The 20,303-nt window shown below is 45.5% G+C and overlaps 1 protein-coding gene across 1 annotated transcript in view; it reads right to left on the bottom strand.

Moving 5' to 3' along the window:
• ADGRA3 (adhesion G protein-coupled receptor A3) overlaps positions 1-20,303 on the bottom strand; it is a 111,648-nt gene that overhangs the window by 81,107 nt on the left and 10,238 nt on the right. The window lies entirely within an intron of this gene.

The following is a 20,303-nucleotide window of genomic DNA, read 5'->3' as shown; positions in this document are numbered from 1 at the left end:
TCAGACATGAAAGAGCAGGGAGTCGAACCAGTGGTCATTAGGGACCCTGGCTTGAACCACTGCTTACTAAAATTTTCATACAGACCCCACCACGACTAAATGAAACAACTCCATAAACACATCACTATCCTAGGCAGAGTTTGGCTTCACTTGTGAGTTAGCAAAAGACTACGCTTTTTCAGACTACAATGATTACCAGGAACCCTGACAGCTTCACTTAATTTCCTGCAATTGTCCCTGCCCTCATAAACCACACTACTAAGAATTTCATGATGAGAACTTATTTAAGCCTAAAAGAACACAGCACAACTGTGTCCCAAGCCCCATTTCTGGGTGAAGAATGAACACCAGATTAGGAAGGCACCCGTGGAACACAGCCCGGGGGTGGCCGGGTTACACCCACGCAGTTCCCAATGCCTCAGAAGAAGCAGTACTGCCATTTACACGTCAGAACGGCTGCGGTACAATAAATGATAGATTTTATTGAGAAGAGTAAAAACCAAGACATTTCATCACACTTAAAAAGTTGTAACCGTAACCTTAAAAATATAGTTTACAACCTCAAGTTAATATATTCACTCTACACATTACATGATGTGTTTTGGGATTCTGAGCAAGCAAACAGGATCAGGAGAAATAAATCTACTCTGGAGACAGCTTTTATGCTCAATTTTGAAACGAGACTGTGAAATAGCAAATACATAATATCATGCATCGTTGTAAACCTAAGACCCACTCATCATCAATATTTTTGCTGACATCTTTGAAATTTCAGACTTCCTAGGAAGTGAATAAATGAAAAATATAAAGCTTGACCAAGGCCATAAAGCGTGTATGTACCCATTTCTGTTCTATACTAATGATGTTAACACCACATGATCTATAGACAACGTTCAGGAAGGCTGTTCTGGGCTCACGTCTCTCAAATTTAAACACAATAAGGAACAATGTGATGTCCACAACTTCCACTTAACACGGTACCCAAGCTCCTGCAGCATATCACTTCAGGAGGGAAAAAAGGAGTTAGACTTAAAGCAAGAGTTTGTACAAACGAAATAAAAATTGAATATTAGAAACCCCCTGCTACTTCTGGTTTAAGTCCCGAACGAAATGAATCATTGAAAGCTGCTGGCACAGCACCCGCACGCACCCTCGCCAGCAGAACGCACACAATCCCGCTCCTTCGGAGATGAATTTTAAGACATATTGCAAGAGTATTGAATATGAGGATTACAATTCTTGCAGCAAGTGTTAGGCAAAATGAGATCATCAAGCAGTGTTAGGGTTGTAAAGCTGGGGAGGGGTCAAAGATCTGGCTCCCTGAGGCTGTAAGGTGACTGGACCGTCCTCGGTGTGTGTCACAGAGCCCTGAAAAGGGCTGCTGACGGACACAATGACGGCTGAATGGGCCTTCCAGGGGACACAGCATCCTGCAGCTGGTGACACGCACCCTCAAAGGAGAAGGAAAGACAGCACAGAGAGGAGGCCATGCAAAGATGAAAGCGGAGATGAGACTTGAGAAAAGAAAGAAACTAGAAAACAGATTCCCAGGCTATAATAGCTAAGAATGTTCCAGAATGAAGCCAAGAAGCCTGCTACTTAAAGACAATACATTTCAAATACTTTATTTCAAATCCATAAGCACTGATACTCTGCTAGCTCTGTCCTCAGACCAGAAAGGGTATACCTAAGAAGCCGTTGAACTTGACTGGACAATAAGATGCTGGACTCTATGTTTGGTATACGCTTGCAATGGGGGAATCTCAACTGAACTTGAACTGTGGTTATGCAACAAGGTGGAGGAATCCACCATGGTGGGAGGGTTTGGGGAGGGGTGGGGAGAACCCAAGTACCTATGAAACTGTGTCACATAATACAATGTAATTAATGAATTAAAAATAATAAATAATTTAAAAAAAGAAAATTGAGGAACAAAAAAAAAATGAGAATAACACATAATTCCTATCAGAAGCAGAAAACTGCTAGCCTAAACATAAAATATTGTTTTAAGAAGTTAAGGAAGGAAATTCTCAGTGGAGAAACTGGTAAGGCCCTGAAACAGCTCAGTAAGTATAAACAGCATCGCTTCTCGGCCTTTTGGCTAAGATCAAGTGTAAATATAAACAGCATCAGATCAGATCATCGTATGGAAGAACTAGCAAGGATACCCAGAGGAAGAATGGCAATTACAACTCAAATAAGACACCATAAACATCAAAACACAAAGAAGTGTAGCATCAGAGAGAAACTGCCACTCAAAATTTGGATCTATAACACTTATTCCAATAATTTCTCTTGCCAACTTCAAGGACTTCATGGAAAATAAAATGGCATTAACAGACTTTGATGCCAAAAAAAAAAATTTGGAAAGCCATAAAGCTTTTCCTCCTAACACACATTTTCTATATTTGAAAACAGTGTTACCAAAAAAAAACTTTTTGCACCAAAACACAATGATGCATTTAATAATTCCACCTACCACAAATGTGGAGTGCAAATTCTATTATGTTAAATATTTGTATAACACAAGAGAACAAGAATTATTCATCACACTGTTTGTGAAAGGTAAGGACCAGACAGACCAGACATGCACATGGGCTCCTGGGATGGCAGGTTCGACGGCAAGGCCAAGGAGCGGCCGTGGAGACGGGAAGCTCTCGGTACTCCTCAGTTGATCCAGGCAGGCATTTAGACTGAACATGTCTGCTCACGTAACACAAACTGTCCTGACACTGCTAGGTTTGTTGTGTCTAAAGTATGCCTGCCTGCTCTATTGTTCTCTCTCAAGGCCAGGGAGAGGAGCAGGCATGCTTGTGCACTGGTGAGGCACTAGCCATAACTGACACACACACACTGCACCCCTAGGGTCACCTATGTCAAGCTAAAACCAAGACCGTTAACTCCTCAGAAATGAACCGGAACCTGCTAGTGCCCAATATGCTTCAAAGTTCCAGGGTACAGGTTGGCCAAATCCAGTTAGCCACTCAATCCAAGTTTTAAGAAAAGACTTAAAATTTCCCCAAAAAAGCAATTTTATTGGTGGCTATAGTTCATTTTCTCACCAAAGATCAACTGTTACCAACCGAAGTGGACAGTAACCTGAAGATTTTCTTCTCAGGATACAACAGAAGATGAAAGCCTGGAATTGGACCGCCCAGCGCTGCCAGCTCCTACTCCTCCCAGAGGAAAAGTCCCAATCTTAGCAGCCTGCAACCCCCAATCTTAGCAGCGCGTGCCCCTCAGCGCTGCAGAGGGCCTCCAGGCAGCCAAGCCTCAGCACCACCACCTTCGCAGTTCTAGCCTTTCTCCAGAAATCAGCTCTGTCTGCCCACTGTATCTGCTAAGCGTCCTGTGTGCCCATGCCTTCTCTGCGTACCCAGAGACTGCACCCTTCTGACACCGTGCCACTCTGTGGCACTGGCACTCCCCAGGCACACTGGAGTCCTAGTGGCACAGAAACACTTTTCCTTAAAGAATATTTTTACATACTTATTTATTGGAAAGGCAGGGTCAACCAGCAAGGGGGAAGAGACAGAGCGCTCAATCTTCATCGATTCACTGGTTCATATTCCAAATGGCTGAAACACTCAGGAGGGGGTCAGGCTTCACCCACGTCTCCCAAGCGGGTGGCAGGGCAAGCACCTGCTCATCTTCCACTGTTTTCCCAGGTCAGCAGCAGGAAGCTGGACTAGAAGTCAAGCAGCCAGGACTCAAACCAGTGCCCAGAAGGGATACAGGCATCACAGTCAGTGGCTCAGGCTTTGGAACCCCAGTGCCAGCCCCGGCATGGAAAAGGTCTTTACATGTTTTTAAGGGTGAAAGAAAATCAGAATAATATTTTCAGGCATATAAAAACTAACTGAAATGCAAATCTCAGCACCCTTAGAGAATGAGTCACACCCACACATACACACTACTGTCCCCATCTGCTTTGGAGCTGGATGGCAGAGGCGGGAAGTAGCTGGCAGAATCTAAAGCAACCATGAACCATTCCTTTATGGGAAAGCTTGGCCAGCTCCTGTTTCACTCTCTTTAACTTCCTCTCTGTGTCCAGATAAATCAATTGCTAATCCCCAAATTAATTCTTTCTAGCAAGTAAGAATAAGAGAGCAGTGAAAAAAATTCAAAACTTCCGTTAGTTTAAACAAACTTTATCTTACAATTAACTTGAAGTCGGCTTGGCATCAGCAATGACACACATTCTGTGCTCACCAACATCACTTGGCTCTCCACTATGCTCTCCCATTGGCTACAAACATCCATTGATCCAATCATTTTTGGGGAAAAAAACCCTGATTGTGGGTGACACTCTTTGGCTCTTGTGTGTGAAAAATTGTTTCGCCCCCTCTTCACCCTGTTTTGACAACACTTCTCATTCCATGAAATTACTCTGGACATTTGAGTGTCACCATGTCTCGGCTGACAAGAGGAAACCCGTACATTACAGAGCCCTTGTCCGATCTATCCCTGCTTCCCGACAGAGGAAAACGGGCGGGAATGACCACGCTGCATGGCCATGCTTCCTCCCCGGTCCTTGCCAGGAGCTCCAAGGCAGGGGTCTGACTCTCCACAACAAAACACAAAATACTACAAGACAAAGAAAGTCAGAGAACTCACCATGGTCCACATTCAAAAACACTGCCAGAATAACTCTGGTTTCTCCATTTCTTAAAGACTTATTTATTTGTACGTCAGAGTTCAGAGGGAGAAAGAGTGAGCAAGAGAGAACTTCCATCCAGTGGTTCACTTCCCAGATGGCTGTAAGGGTCGAGACTGGGCCAGGCCGAAGAGCAGAGCCATGACCTTTATCAGAGTCTCCCCTGTGGGCAGCGAGGACGCAAGCACTCGGGACATTGTTGGCTGCTGGATTAGAAGTGGAGCAGCCAAGCTCAGTGCCTAGATGGATTCTAGCAATTGTGGGTGGCAGCTTTTATCCACTACGCCCCAACACCAACCCTTCTTTCTTCTGTTAATAGGAAAACGATGCTAAGATAATCTTTCTACATTTTAATCTTTCTAGAATTAGAGCCACATTAAGACTGTTACCAAAAGAACTTTCCAGATGTCAGGAAAGGAAGAGGTTAGGAAACGATCAGTAGCTGTCATTGCTGGCATACATGCAAAGTGTGGTTGAACTCTAAGTTGAATATGGATCCTTAATTACAGCTTAATGTTTATACATTAAGGTTTCACTATGACATGACATGGAAATAAAAAGTTGTGTAACAGAACATTGCATATTATATGACAGCCAATGTAATTAAAGGGAGAGAAATGTTCAATCTCTTGGAAGTTAACATTTCCAAGTGGCTGGAGGGACTCATTCACGTGTCACAGGGAGCTATCATTCACGCAGATCTCATTTCCCCTAAGCTGGCAGGCCACTTACAGAGACAAGAGCAGCTAGAGTCCCGGTGATGAGCAATTAAACACAGAGAAAGCCCATTCCGTTAACCAAGTAAGAAATACATGCAAACTAGGGCCCAGTGCAATGCCATAGTGGTTAGGGCCCTCACCTTGAATGCGCCAGGATCCCATATGGGCGCCGGTTCTAATCCTCACAGCTCCACTTCCCATCCAGCTCCCTGCTTGTGGCCTGGGAAAGCAGTCAAGGACGGCCAAGAGCACTAGGACCCTGCACCCTCGTGGGAGACCTGGAAGAGGTTCCTGGTTCCCGGGTTCAGATCGGCGCAGAACTGGCCATTGCGGCTCACTTGGGGAGTGAATCATTGGACGGAAGATCTTCCTCTCTGTCTCTCCTCCTCTCTGTATCTCCTCCTCTCTGTATATCTGACTTTGTAATAAAAAATAAATAAAAATATTTAAAATAAGTGAATAAATAAAAGCTTTGTGTGAAATGCTACCATGCAGAACACAACGTGTTACATGACTGAGAATGACTTTGAATGTTCCTTGTCCAGCTGTCACTTCGTTAGACACCATCTCTCCTTCACATTGCTTGATTCCACTCCAACAGGCCCATCCTAATCCAGAATAAATTCTCTGCTCCATTTTCCTGACCATGAATTATCTAAGACCTGAGTTGTATTCATTTTGCTCTTCAGATCAGCCATGAACCCCAGGGCAGCCTTAACAACAATCACACCCTTAACCTCTAGGGTGGCTTCCCATGAATGCTTCCTATGCCTTGGATCTGCCATTCTCTTGCATTCTGAAACTCTGAGTAGAATTTTCCTCTACTGATGCCATTCTAGTGGACTGACTTGGCGCCATCTCATTCTGCTGATATTTTTCTCAAGTGTCTGATGCCTCTTGACTCTTTACTCAATACTGACACATGTGAGGCTGGCTGGACAAGTACTGCTCACTGCAAATAATTTCTGCATATAAGAAATTAACAGTAAATGGATAGCAAACCTGCCTTTATGTTAAGGTGCAGAAATAGAGACAAAAGAATACCTGGGACTCCCATAACTTTCACTTCCTGCAACAGTCACCAAGCAGATGTACCACTTCACTGAGTTCAGAAGCTCTCGCTGTAGCACAGCAAGTAAGGCTGCTACTTGCGGTGCTAACATCACATCTGGCTGTTCCACTTCCCTGTTCCGGCTCCCTGGTTCTGGGCCTGTGAAAGCAGCAGAAGATGGCCCAAGTGCTTGGGTCACTGCCACCTCAGTGGGGAACTGGAATGCACCTCCGGGCTCTTGGCTCCAGGCAGCACTGTTGTAGTTACTTGGGAGTGAAGTGGCAAATGGAAGATCTCCATCTCTTACTCTCTGCATTTCAAATAAATAGATGAATTTTTTTAAAAATAGAGTTGAGGCCCAGGCACACTCCACCCCCTCAGAGGCAGGCTCCGAAAACCAAACAGGAACAGCTGCTCCAGACTCACTAACCCTGGCCCACACTCCTGTCACTTCCGCTGCCACTCCCTGTAGTGGTGGTTCTTGGGCATCTTCCAGGATCTGTTAGGAAACTCCATCTCTCTGCTCCCTGTGGGCTCTGCACACTCGTGCTGCCCAGCTGTGCCATCAGTCCGATCTCTCTGTTCCACAGTAGCCCCACGGCTCCTGGGGCCGCAACACTCTGCTCCTGCTGCTGCTCCAGCCCTACACCCGGGCGCTGGTGCTCTCACAATTTTTTGCACTCAACAGTGTGGGAGGATGGGAGAACAACTAAGCAGATGTGGCTAAATATATATACGTCCACGCAGGAGGCCACAAAGGTGACATCTCCTAAAAGTCCAAGGCTCAGTTCCCTCCTTATCCCCTCTGGACACTGAGGGACTGGGCTTGGGTCCCAGCCCATCTCCTCCCTCACGCAGGGACACAAACACTTGAGTCTGCAAACACCTACTACCTCGCTCAACAGAAAAACACAACAGTGCCTGTTCAAATAGGAGTACTTCATAAGTCACCCATGCACAAGCCCCAGGAGCCCTATTAAACACCCCCTAATTTCTGTGGTGGGTCAGTCTGCCCTCTTCCAGTAGTTGCTGAGCAACTAACAGGACAACACGTGGCAGATCCAGGCACATAAAACAACTGATTTCGAATGTCAACACCTGCATTTCATGTCTCAACTTTGGACACATTCTTTAGCCTCTAGGCAACTAAAAGCCTCATCTGTAAATTGTAAAGGCCACTGCGAAGGGAGAGTGCAAGGCTTTTGTGACTATGCAAGCGTGTGATCAAGCACATACTATGACTACTTCCTAAGATCCCGGCAACTGCACGTGGTGACCAGGAAGCAGCCAGCATTCTGCTCAATCTGTGTGCCAGAAAGTTACCAGACACCTGGACTAAGTGCCAATAACAGGAATTCCTAGCGGGTAAAGGGAACCCCCAGAGGAATGGAAGGATTAAAGAACTTAAAGGAAATACCTCCACAGAGAACACGATGTTACAGGGGGGCTAGAAGGAGAGAATGGTGAGTTGTTATTTAATGAACAAGAGTCTACATGGAGGATGATGGAAATACAGTCATGAACGTCATCAAACATCGCCCATATTTGGGGAATGAAAACTGGTACAAGCATTGTGGAAAACATGTTCTGTCAAAAAGTAAAAATATATCTACCGTAAGACTCAGACATCCCACTACTAGAAACACATCCGAAGGTAATGAAATCACCAGCTTACACACACAATCACCAAGAATCAACCCAGGTGTCCATCACCTGATTACTAGATACAAAAATGTGGCACACTTTTATTGTGGAATATTACTCAATCATAAACAAGAAAGAGACCCTAAAATCTGTAACAAAATAGCTACAACTGTGATATTGGTTACAAAAATACTCAAAGTTCAAAAACTCGTTTTGCTTCTACACCAAATGCAGCTCTTGGAACACATACTGGATTTAAAGAAGTCGTAAAAAAAATTAGCTAAAATTACAAATATACATAACCACAAACCAGTAACAGATACATATACCTAAGTCAAAAGTCCACAGAAGAGGAAATGAGTTTGAAGAAGGAGTTTGGAGAAACTTCTACGGTAATGGGCACACTGACTAAAAGATGTGTCTCTGGACGTACGCACAAAAAATTTCTACATTTCATAATAAAGAAATGATATCCTTTGTTTCCAAGCAGCATAGAATTTACGGGTGTTTTGTGACAGTCTTCACACCCCTTTAGGGATTTGGTCAGCTGAGAGTTCAGCACAGAGAAGGCAGTCACGCCTTCTTGAACCACTGTACAACACAACTTTAAGCTCAGCGTCTGCAAGCGAACAATTATTTAAAATGAGAAGGCAAGTCGAAGTACCGACAGGTAACATACTATTATAGAGTCCCAACATAATTTATCATCAAACGGCTGCTGGAGATTATGAGGTGCCACAGTAATTACATTAGGACAGCGAGCATCACCTGGGTATACTGGCACCATTAACTCCACACGGGGTTCATTAAATCACCTTTCAAGTTCCCTGGCATGCTAATCAACACTTAACACTTTTACAAACATAAACACAGGCTTGTTTTCTTTATATTAGTAGTAGCTTGGATTCCTTAGTTAGAAGTATCATAAATTAAAAAGGAAAATTACCTATTTTTCTGCTTTAACATTAAGCAAATGAAGTTTACATGAAATTAAAGTTTAAAAAAAAGAAAAAGAAATTAGAGTTTAGATCCCTACGAGAAACTAAGGGGTTTTCAATGCGATGAGACTTCTTCCAAACAATGAAAAATAACAGTTCATCTTATCTTATGAATACATTAGATTTATGAGGAAAGGGAGATCACTTTCCAAGCTCTGCATGCAGCATAAAGAATACGGGATGCATAATATTTATGAACACAATAAAAATAAAAGCAAGTTTATTTGGCATTTTCATCCAACAGAGAGCTTTCTACTGGGGGTCACATTGAAGTTCCTTTCGGATTCTGAGTCTTCGATGTGTCAGCTGAAATTCTGAGGACCAGTAACTTGTTCATTCGGCAGATATCCGTGCAACTATTGAGTGCCAGGAGTGACTCCAAGTATACAAAACAAACCTCAGGGACTACTATGGCACACCGCTCTAAACATCACATGCGGCTAAGTGGGATGTGTTGCTGAGAAAAGATGAACACAGAGGTTAGACACCTCTAAGAAGCAAAATTGATTGAGGAAAACACTTGGGCTTTGATGTAAATCAAGGACAATGGAAAAAAATCCTTGCAAAGGACAATGACGTAACTTCTGTCAGGTCACTGCCACCATGCAATGGCTAAGTCCATCCTCACGTATGAGCTCAAACTTCCACACCAACGGAGCTCCCATCCTCCCCACTGGACAGGACAGGACAGCAGGTGAAGAGAGGCACTCAGAGACAGGCTGAGGCAGACCCTCTGGGCATGTGGGTGAAAACAGGCAGGAAGAAACTTGAGAAGCATGTGGGCTAAGTCAGACAAACCCTTCCTGCTGGCAGCCAGGAAGCTGGGAACAGGCAGCACAGATTCCACCTGGCGATCACAGACCGCTCAAATACAAGGCAGTCAAATTCACCAGAGCACACCTACAACTCTCAGCAGGTACCCACAAACCCAGGTGAAGCACCAGGCACTAAGCACCCAAGGCGTTGCCGTCAACAGGGAAGACCCAGGATATGACGTAGGTTCTTACATAATGAAAGAAAACGCACACCCACACACAGCTCTCTGTTGACAAAACAATAACTGCACATAACTCTTCGCAATGCTTGGCAAAGATGATCGCAATCACACCTCCGTCCGGCTATTCTGAATCCTCTCTTGAAGGAGCCCCGGACATAGATTCTGCTTTGTCCAACCACAGTCCAGTTTACGCTAAGCCAGTGTGGAGAACAATCTCTCCACCCTGGGCGTAAGATAAAATCCCTCAGCCCCAGCACTTCAGGTGACAGCCAGTTCATCACCCCAGCCTGCCTGCCTTCCATAACAACCTGTTAGGCCAGCTGACCGACATTCCCCATCCTTGAAGTCCTTGCTTTTTTTTTTTTTTCTTAAAAAGATGCAAACAGGCCCCACACAGTAGCTCAATGGCTAAAGTCCTCGCCTTGCACACACCAGGATCCCACGTGGGCACTGATTTTATTCCCAGTTGCTCTAATTTCCATTCCGCTCCCTGCTTGTGGCCTGGGAAAGCAGTCGAGGGTGGTCCAAAGCCTTGGGACCCTGCACATGTGTAGGAGACCCACAAGAGCTCCTGGCTTTGGACCGGCTCAACACCAGCTGTTGCAGCCACCTGGAGAGTGAATCAGTGGACAGAAGGTCTTTCCCTCTATCTCCCTCTGTATATCTACCTTTCCAAGAAAAATTTTAAAAAATCTTTCAAAAAAAGATTTAGATGCTCCCTGGTGACAGATGTATTTTAGAGTGGAGATATTTATTGACTTACTTAAGACTATTTATTTGAAGGCAGAAAGGCAGGGGACAGGACGAGTAGGGAGATAGATCGTCTATCTCCCAGTTAAACCTCTACTGAGCCAACAGCAAACCAGAAGCAAGAAACTGCATCCAGGTATCCCACATGGGTGGCAGTACTTGAGTCAGCATCTGAGGCACAGGGACAGCAAACTGGAGTGGAAAGCCAAGCAGCTGGGCCCCCAATCAGCACTCCGACGACGCGGGACACCAGTAATGACAGCAATCGGTTCCTAAGGTCTCTTTTATGATTCTGCAACTGACCCCACCCATGGCACTCCTTCCCCTAGAGCAATAATATCCTGCACTCCAATGACAACAAGCTTGAATAAAATCTTTGTTGCTATTTTAACAAGTGTTGCCATCATTATTTTTTTTTAAACAAATGGGCAACTGATGAAAACAGCAAAATTTTCTTTTTCTGGCTCGGGGTGGGTAGGCAACATTGCATTTACTTCAGTTTCCACATCATCAGATCTATTTCAAGTGTTAATAATACATTCTTGGTCACAGGTAGAGCAATACTTTGCTGATCCTTGATGAAGTTAGGTACAACTTGGAAGAAAAAAAATGTCAAGCATTAGTACCTCCCACCGCCACAGCTTTGCAATGTCAAGATATTTTCACAGTAAAGTATCAATATACTGAAAATTCCTGCTCCATGACAGTTCACAGTTGCTATGACAAGCCGTGCAGCAGCCAAATGGAGAAAAAAGGTGGATGTCTAATTCTTGGAAGTTTGGAAATTGATGCCCTTTCCCAACAATGATACACTTTCCACCCAGAGATTAACAAACACTTACTAACCCCCATGGAGAAGGGGGTAAAACAATAGGCTTTTGGCCTCTCTGTTCAGTGAAACCACCCTGGCTCCAACTTGGCTGGCTCAAGACTGATTATCATCTCTTGTTGAAACTAAGGAAGCTCCTGAGCCACAGAGGCCCACGGGGGGGGGGGGGGGGGGGGGGGGCGTGGCTGTCCAGCATCACTTTGACTGCACAGGTTCTAAGGACAGATCCTGGCTCCATCACTGCCAAAGTGACAGCAAGGAATTTAACGAGCTGCTGGGTATCACTTTCTCAAAGCAAAGAGCCACCTGAGGAAGTGCGCCAAGTAATTAATCTAACACTTACAACAGCAACTACAGAACCTGGCACACATGGCAAACATTACCTTGTATTCCTAGGCCATACTTCCAATGGATTACCTAGATATTTTGTTAAGTCAGTCACAGGCATTCGGTTTTTTTTTTTTTTTAAGATTTATTTTATTTTTATCGTAAAGTCAAATATACAGAGAGGCGGAGAGACAGAGAGGAAGATCTTTCGTCCAATGATTCACTACCCAAGTGACCTCAACAGCTGGAGCCAGGAGCCAGGAGCCAGGAGCTCTTCCGGGTCTCCCACGCGGGTGCAGGGTCCCAAGGCTTTGGGCCGTCCTCGACTGCTTTCCCAGGCCACAGGCAGGGAGCTGGATGGAAAGCGGGGCTACCGGTATTAGAACCAGTGCCCACATGAGATCCCGGCACTTTCAAGGCAAGGACTTCAGCCACTAAGCCACCATGCTGGGCCCCACGGGCATTCTTAATAGATGAGGCTACCTCAAAAATTTTCTAGAAACTTATTTAAAATTGTTTCATCCAAAACAAGCTCATATCATATGAACAAGTATAGGCACCAGTACTTTTCCCAATGCAAGTCCAAAAACGATCCTAATGCTGGAGTGATGCATTATTAAAATATTCCTGTGTAGCACATTGTGGGATATGAGAACTGAACTGTGAGGCCAGCGCTTTGGACAAGGCCAGAGCTCACCAAGTACAGAAACTAAACAATGCTAAGGGTAAGAAAGCTCTGAGTTCTTTCAAACACGTAGATGAATGGTCCACTTTTGAGCAGCATGAACTCCACCCAGGTGGCCCATGTGGGTGGCAGGTACCAACGCACTTGAATCATCACCCGGTGCATCCCAGGTCTATTGGCAGGAAGCTGGACAGGAAGCGGGGCAGCCAGGCCACTCTATCTCAGTGACAAATCCTGAATATGAGTATGCATAAGACATGTATGACCTTAAGCCTCTAAAACCAAACAAACATGAACAGTTTCCGAAGCAACTGGCATGCGTTCCTCCATGTCCCCACACTGTGCCCTCCCTCAGGCAGCCCTGTCACTTCCTTGGATAAGCTCACATTTACAGCTCTGATTCTGCTGCAAGAACCACATCAAAGACAACTATGATCTAAATGTACTTTTCATCTTAAATTATGTTATTTTAAATATTATTTCAGAGTTAAGAGGGATGCTCATCCATATAGATCTCTGATTAGGCTGGGGAGAATCAGATTACGGAAGAAGGTGGGTGGGACAATTGTTTCAATTTTTTTTTCTCCTGCATGCACAGGTGGGGAAAGGGAGCCACTCCTTGCTATCTAACTACATCAGAACCCAGAGATGGGGACAGTCATTCTGATGACAGCTTAGAGACCCTGATGGGAAGAGTGTTCCAGAAGTGCTACTTGAGTGGTTTTGACAGTTCTGAGATGTCCTCGGCTTCATGGCACCAAGTTGAGAGCATCTTTCCAAGGTCTTTTGGCTGACCAAGTCCACCTTAGTGCATCCACAGACCCAGGAACATGCTGCCAAGCTTGGCCAGGAGATCAGGCCGTCATGTCCTCCGTGTGCATCTCGGCATGCTGTCCACTGTACAGGCATCAGCAGCTGAGGAGGTCCAGTCCTGATACATGCACTCCAAAGTCTAAGCACTTACGATTTTCTCTGTGGCCAGGGTATGAGTCCAGCAATCGCTTGGGAAATCCCCCCAGGAACCTCGCCTGGGGTCACCTCAGAGGTGACGCTTGTGTGCGCCAGCCACTGTAGAGTCAGGTTCAGTCCATCACCTGCACTAGTGCTGGCGAGAGAGGCAGGCCTCAACTAGTTAAGCGAAGGGCAATTAGCACTAAGAGTGGTGAGAAAAGGTAAGCGAAGCTCAGGATCCAGACAGGCCCGACACCAATTAGGAGCAGGTCCAACCCCCTACCCCAAGAAAACAGCCCCAGCACTTGCCATTAAAACGTAATCTCATGATATAATGAGCCTGTTTTGATAAAATGACTGCAGCTTCATTAAATGTTCCCATAAGTTCTGCGATCTCTCAAAAAAAAAAAAAAAAACCAACAACAACAAAAAAAAAACCCTCCGTAATCCTGGGAGGTTCTGCTTGTGGAAATTGTCCTATTGTCCTTCAGGGTAGGCACGGAGACCCAGCAGTCGAGACGCTGTCTGGGAAGCCAACACTTCACATTGTAGTGCCTGGGTAGGAAGCAGAGCTCTGCTTCCTGCTCAGCTTCCCCCAACGCAGACGCTGCAAAGCAACAGACACCGACCCAAGCACCTCCACAGGAGACCCCGCTGCGGCTCGGGCTCCAGGCTTCTCTGACCCATCTGGGGAATGAAGCAGCACAGGAAAGGTCTCTGTTGCTTTCCCTCTGCCTGTGTATGGTGTGTGTGCTTTCGCATGTATCTGTAGCTTTGTCTTCCTGATAAATAAAACCGTTTTAAAGCAAGAGTCCTCAAAGATAACTGGGTTCAAAACTGCTTTCATTGGTTCAAAAAAATGTTTAAGCCCCAAACTCTTGCAACTTGCTAGGTTACAGTTTTGTATGGTAACAAAGCCGGAGGGAGTGCCCTGTCCCTATTCACTCTCTGGCTGCTTTCTCCAGCTCTCCCTTTCTGCCCATCTCTACCAGCAAAGGGGTAGGAATGACAGTCCCAGATCACCCAGCACAAGACATGCACATAGAATCTGCCCAAAAAAGAAAGTGAGAGTGTTAGAAATTTTTTTTTTCATTTACCTATGTTTCCCTATTGTGTTCTTATTCCTTAATGCCAGCTGTGCCTGCTTCAATCTCAACAGTGTGTAATGGGCCCAGCACAATGCTCTAGTGGCTAATGTCCTCACCTTGAACACGCCAGGATCCCATATGGATGCCAGCTCTAATTCTGATGGCCCCACTTCCCATATAGCTCCCTGCTTGTAGCCTGGGAGAGCAGTTGAGGATGGCCCAAAGCCTTGGGACCCTGTACCCACGTGGGAGACCCGGAAGAGGTTCCTGGCTCCTAGCTTTGGATCAGCTCAGCCCCGACCACTGAGGTACCTGGGGAGTGAATCATCGAACAGAAGATCTTCCTGTTTCTCTCTCCTCCTCTCTGTGTATCTGACTGACGACGTAATAAAAATAAATCTTAAAAAAAAAAAAGAAGTGTATAGTGACCAACAACACAACATAACCAACCAATGTGTGACTGTCCCCGAGTGACAAGGAGGAATATAATTTTGTCCTTACATAGTTACAGGATGGAATATGTACAGAGGTCCCTCAGTCCCTCTGTTCTCCATCAGCCACCCACCTTTAAAGGAACACTTCAGGACGAGCACTGTCGTATAGCAAGGTAAGCCACTGCTTGCAATATTCGCACAGCACAGCAGCAGGCGGAGTCCTGGTTACGTGCTTTCAAGCCAGTCCCCTGCTAACGCACGTGAGGAAACAGTAGAGAAAGGTCCTGGAGCTTGGCCCCCTGCCGCACAGACAGTATGCCTGAGCAAAACTCCCAGCTCACGACCTTGAACCTGGTCCAGACCTAACTGTTGTAGCTATTAGAGGAAGTGAACCAGTAGATGGAAGACTCTCTCTGTCTCTGTGTGTGTGTGGCTCTGCCTATCAAATAAATAAATACAGAGATACTATAAACACGCACAAAGGAATGGTTCGACGCCGGAAACCTGTCTTTGCTTTGCTACCCCAACCTAACGCCAAAGCAAGCCCTGAAGCCACCTGTGCCTTTGATGGACACAACAGAGTAGCAGACCCGGAGCCACAGAACAGCCTGGGACAGAAGCCAGCCCCTAAGACCCACAAAACACAACATCTGAGAAGCCCAGGTTAGAGAGCCTTGCTTCAGACGCCACACCTGTACCATGTGCACAATAGGAGCTTCACATGTCAGTTTTAACAACTGCAATGCCGTAAGTGAATCACTGTGCACACAATATTTAAATCTGAGTTATTGTTAGAACCTTTGAATCCAGTAAGGCTGCTCACAGCTCAAGCTCAGAACATCAGACACCTTACATATCTCTAGTTCTCAGAGTTAAAGTTAATTACTGAACCAGTTTCCAGAGAGCCGAGCTGCCTTCAGAACTAGACAAAACACAGTGAATTAGTGCTTTTTAATTTTATTTTTATTGTTATTATTTTCCACAACACAGTTTTATAAGTCTTGGGATCCCTCCGTCTCCTTGCCCAATTCCTCTTCCCACAATTATCCCCAACGTCATCACTGCACTATAATCCTCTGGTAACAGTTACTGGTTTAGCAATCTGCTATTTCAGTGTGTGGTGGCATTGCAGATATAGACACAGGTAGAAAAACCTGGTATCATACTGTCAGGGTCTTTCTCACGGCTTCCCTGGGAGGCCTCTTTTCATCCCGGACTGCAGGCACCTTCTGCAACATCGCTTCCTGCCAAGCTAGTCTCCATCACACAGTCCATCTAGCAGAATATACGGATAGACTTGCTTACCTACATTCTATCTGTTTCGCATTTTCCATGAAGGTGGCCTTACATCAGAAAACATTACAATAGTTAATTTTCTATGTCCACTTGCCTGAACTAAAGGATTCCTGGGTGATTGAAAAAACTGTGCATGTGTCTATTAAAATGCACTAAGACCAGATTAGGACTGATGAAGCTAGGAAGGCATTCTCCCCAACGTGCGCGGCACCACAGATGAACCAGGCCAACAAAAAACAAAACACCCAGGAGCTGCATCTGCTTGGGCCCTTGGGGCTCTCAGCCGTCACTCCGAGTCGCACCAGCCCCCTCCCCGCGTCCCACATCCTCAGCCCTGAGACTTGAGCCTGAGGACACCAGGAGCTTTCCTCATCCTCCACAGTGCAGGCTATGGGGATTCTCATCTCCTGAACTGAGCAAATTCCTACAGTAAACATCTTCAATCCCCCAACCCTGCAACCACCCATTCATCTTTCCTACTGGATCAGTGTCCCTACAGAAACCAAGCTCACCTGCATATTTGGTCACTCAGGAGCAGAAACAGCAGGTCCATCAAACTTCTCCAGAAGGCTAAAAGGAAAGGTTTTTGTCTTGGAAGAAAACAAAGATGAGCCCAGGGTCTGAGATCACTGAACTATCCCAACAGAAAACTAAACACACCCTTGGAAAATAAGCTCTGAGTCACAATAGAAGACAACCATCACAACTTACATAGTTCACCAACCAGCATATCATCTCAGAAATTAAAGAACAAGAAAACACCTCAGTGAACCATGTGACGAAGCCTGTGACCCCCCCAACTGCAAGCTGGGGGGCCCCTGGAAACCTTCCCCATGGAAACCTTCCACCACCTACTCTCTCCCTGAACATCCATCCTGAGCTATCATATAAAAGGCCGCCCCATTTCCACACTGGCTGCACGAAGTAACAACAGTTCCCACTTCAATAGTTTTATAATCACCAAGTGGGAAAAGATGACAAGAACTAAAAACATCACAGTGTTTAAAAAAAAAAAAAGGAAAGGAAAGAAAAAAGGTCCCAGCCTGTGGCAGCCCATCCTGGCAGAAAAAGGATCAGCCAAGCAAACCACTTCCTCCTAGGCGCTTCCCAGCACAAACCATGAGAGGATGAAAGAAGGGTTCAAGTAGTGCTGTGTCAATCTAAAGGATTAGAACAAGAAATATGTAGTGGTGAACATATTTAAAAAGTTGTAATCTAGGTAGAGCCCAGAGCCAAAACAAAAAGGTACGGATTGAAATAAAAAATAAACGGAGAGCAAATGAAGAGGACAGGTTCAAAAAGCTTAAGTATAAGAGACAGATTCATCAAGCTGCCACAAGGGGAGACGTGGAAGCTTTGTTAGCAGAGGACAAAAGGACATGGCTAGGCATGCTGAAGAAGCAGGAAGGAAGTGGATCAAGAAATGAACAGAGAATTAATCCAAGTAAGAGAAAAATCATTTTCTTTATCAGATGGTGAGTGGGAGTTTCAGCCCTGACCTTGTAGGTTGGCTATTGTGCTCTGAAGGGCCTCAAGTTTTATCTGTGACAGAATCACCCTGCAGAAGAGCAGTGCAGGGAGCTCCCCCAGGTCCTGTTTGAGAAACAGTATCGCGAGGACAAGGGAACCTTTTTTTCTATGAAGATCGAAGTACGTTTATGCCAGATGCCTGAGACACACAGGCAGCGATGGCCCTCAACCATCTGTGATCAGGCAAGAGACAAGGTCTGTAAACGAATCCCTGTGAAATAGAACAGCAGCTGCCACACCCAAGGCAACACCAGGAGCCAGGGGCCAGCCTGCACAGGACAAGGGCAGATTCCAAGTTCCTTATCTGGAATTCTAATGGAGTCATGGCTAGGAAAACGGAATGTACACTTGGGCTGGAAGAAAAAAAAAAAAAAAAACAAAGGCACGTTTAAGAAAAAATGAAGAGTCCAACAGAAAGGACCTCAGTTTCTACGACTTCCCTAAGAGGAATGTAACCCTAGTCAATTTCTTTGTTTCAAAAGAGTCAAAGAATAGCCCAAAGGTTTTTTCAGCCTTATCTTGATTGGAATCAATTTAATTAGACTTAGCTTCAAGCAGGCTTCAAGAAAAACAATCTTAACACCTGTGTTACAGAACACGCATTACAGTCACTCTTCTAATACTGCTTTAAGATTCCTTCAGTTAACTCTAAGAAAGGCTAATTCCCCTACATAACCTACTAGCCACTACCTCCTCTCCATCCCAGGAAGAAGCAGGCCTTCACTATTCAATTTCTGAGAGCAAGTGCTACAGCTGCTGGGAGCAAGACTCCTATCAGTGGTCACACTTGGAACACAGGACATCCTGCACTTGGCCGAGGGTGAGGCTCCGTATCTTCTCAGGGATCTCTCATTCTCCCAAGCCTCAGTAAGGGCATATCTATTCCTTACCTTACCTGGCAAGCACAAGTCTTGCACTGGTCGAGGGCGTATGGAACTCGCAATCCTATCAAAAACAGATCTCATGGTATGCTAGTACCACCCCCAGAATCATGAATGGGTAGACTATAATTCTAAGTGGTAGACTGTATGATGGGCCATTTAGCTGCCTCTGTGTGGAATATGTAATGTTACCAACCTTCCACCCAGAAGACTCAAGGAGAAGGCTGTGAACAGGCACATCTCAAATATTATGCAATTTGAACTTAAGAAAGCAACATTTGGGCCCGGCGGCGTGGCCTAGCGGCTAAAGTCCTCGCCTTGAAAGCCCCGGGATCCCATATGGGCGCCGGTTCTAATCCCGGCAGCTCCACTTCCCATCCAGCTCCCTGCTTGTGGCCTGGGAAAGCAGTCGAGGACGGCCCAAAGCTTTGGGACACTGCACCCGTGTGGGAGACCCGGAAGAGGTTCCTGGTTCCTGGTTTCGGATCGGCGCGTACCGGCCCATTGCGGCTCACTTGGGGAGTGAAACATCGGATGGAAGATCTTCCTGTCTGTCTCTCCTCCTCTCTGTATATCCGGCTTTCAATAATAATAAAATCTTTAAAAAAAAAAAAGAAAGCAACATTTGAGAAGGGGAAAAAAAAACTCAGAACTTGTTTATTTAAACTAAGAACCAAGAATGTCTGTCATCTGGCCTGACAAGCAGAGGAAGCAATTAACAAATGTCTGATACTTGAGCTGATTCAGGTTCACCGTTTGGCAACAAAGTTACAATGCCAGGATCAGGTTCCTTTGTCAAGGCCTCCCCAACATGCCCTGCAACCATAGTTAGTGATACATCAAGGATGGCATCTCTGGTCCTGCCTCACTGTCCCAGCCAAAAGAGCAAGAAAATGATGACATAAATACATCATCAGATAATGATCTGTCTCCCTAATATCCTCAAGTGTATTAACTGGAAAAATGAGTCATGCACCCCAAAACAACTCAGTCAATGACAGGTCACATGGTGGTTAATCAGTAGGCTTAGCCTAACCCCTTCTTTGTCCTACGTAACCCTATCTACCTACGTCTCAATCAAACGACCTCTGCCCCAAGAAGTACTTGCCCCTATTTGGGACCTGTACCATGTAACTGCGTCCATTTCAAACCACATGGGTGCAGATCTCTCTCTTCCTGAAGTTGCAGGGGAAGGTAGGCAGAAATCCTTCTCCATCCTTTCCCTTCCTGGCCCACTCCATCCCTGAACATGGTCCACAGGTATCTGTGAATTCCTCATTTTGTAAATAACCTTATCACTCTCTATGCTGTATTGGTGCCTGTGCTCAAAACACTCTGAAACTAAGAGGCATGAACTCAGAAAAACCCCGACCTATCACACTGGCCCAGTGCTCACTGAGGTCACGGCCACCATCACAATCAACAAACCGACAGTGCCACAGGTGGTTCACACACATAGCACCTAC

The sequence above is a fragment of the Ochotona princeps genome, chromosome 11 (genome assembly GCF_030435755.1).
Source record: "Ochotona princeps isolate mOchPri1 chromosome 11, mOchPri1.hap1, whole genome shotgun sequence".
NCBI classification, from domain to species: domain Eukaryota; kingdom Metazoa; phylum Chordata; class Mammalia; order Lagomorpha; family Ochotonidae; genus Ochotona; species Ochotona princeps.
Note: the sequence above shows the minus strand (reverse complement) of the source record. Positions and strands in the feature narration are given on the sequence as shown.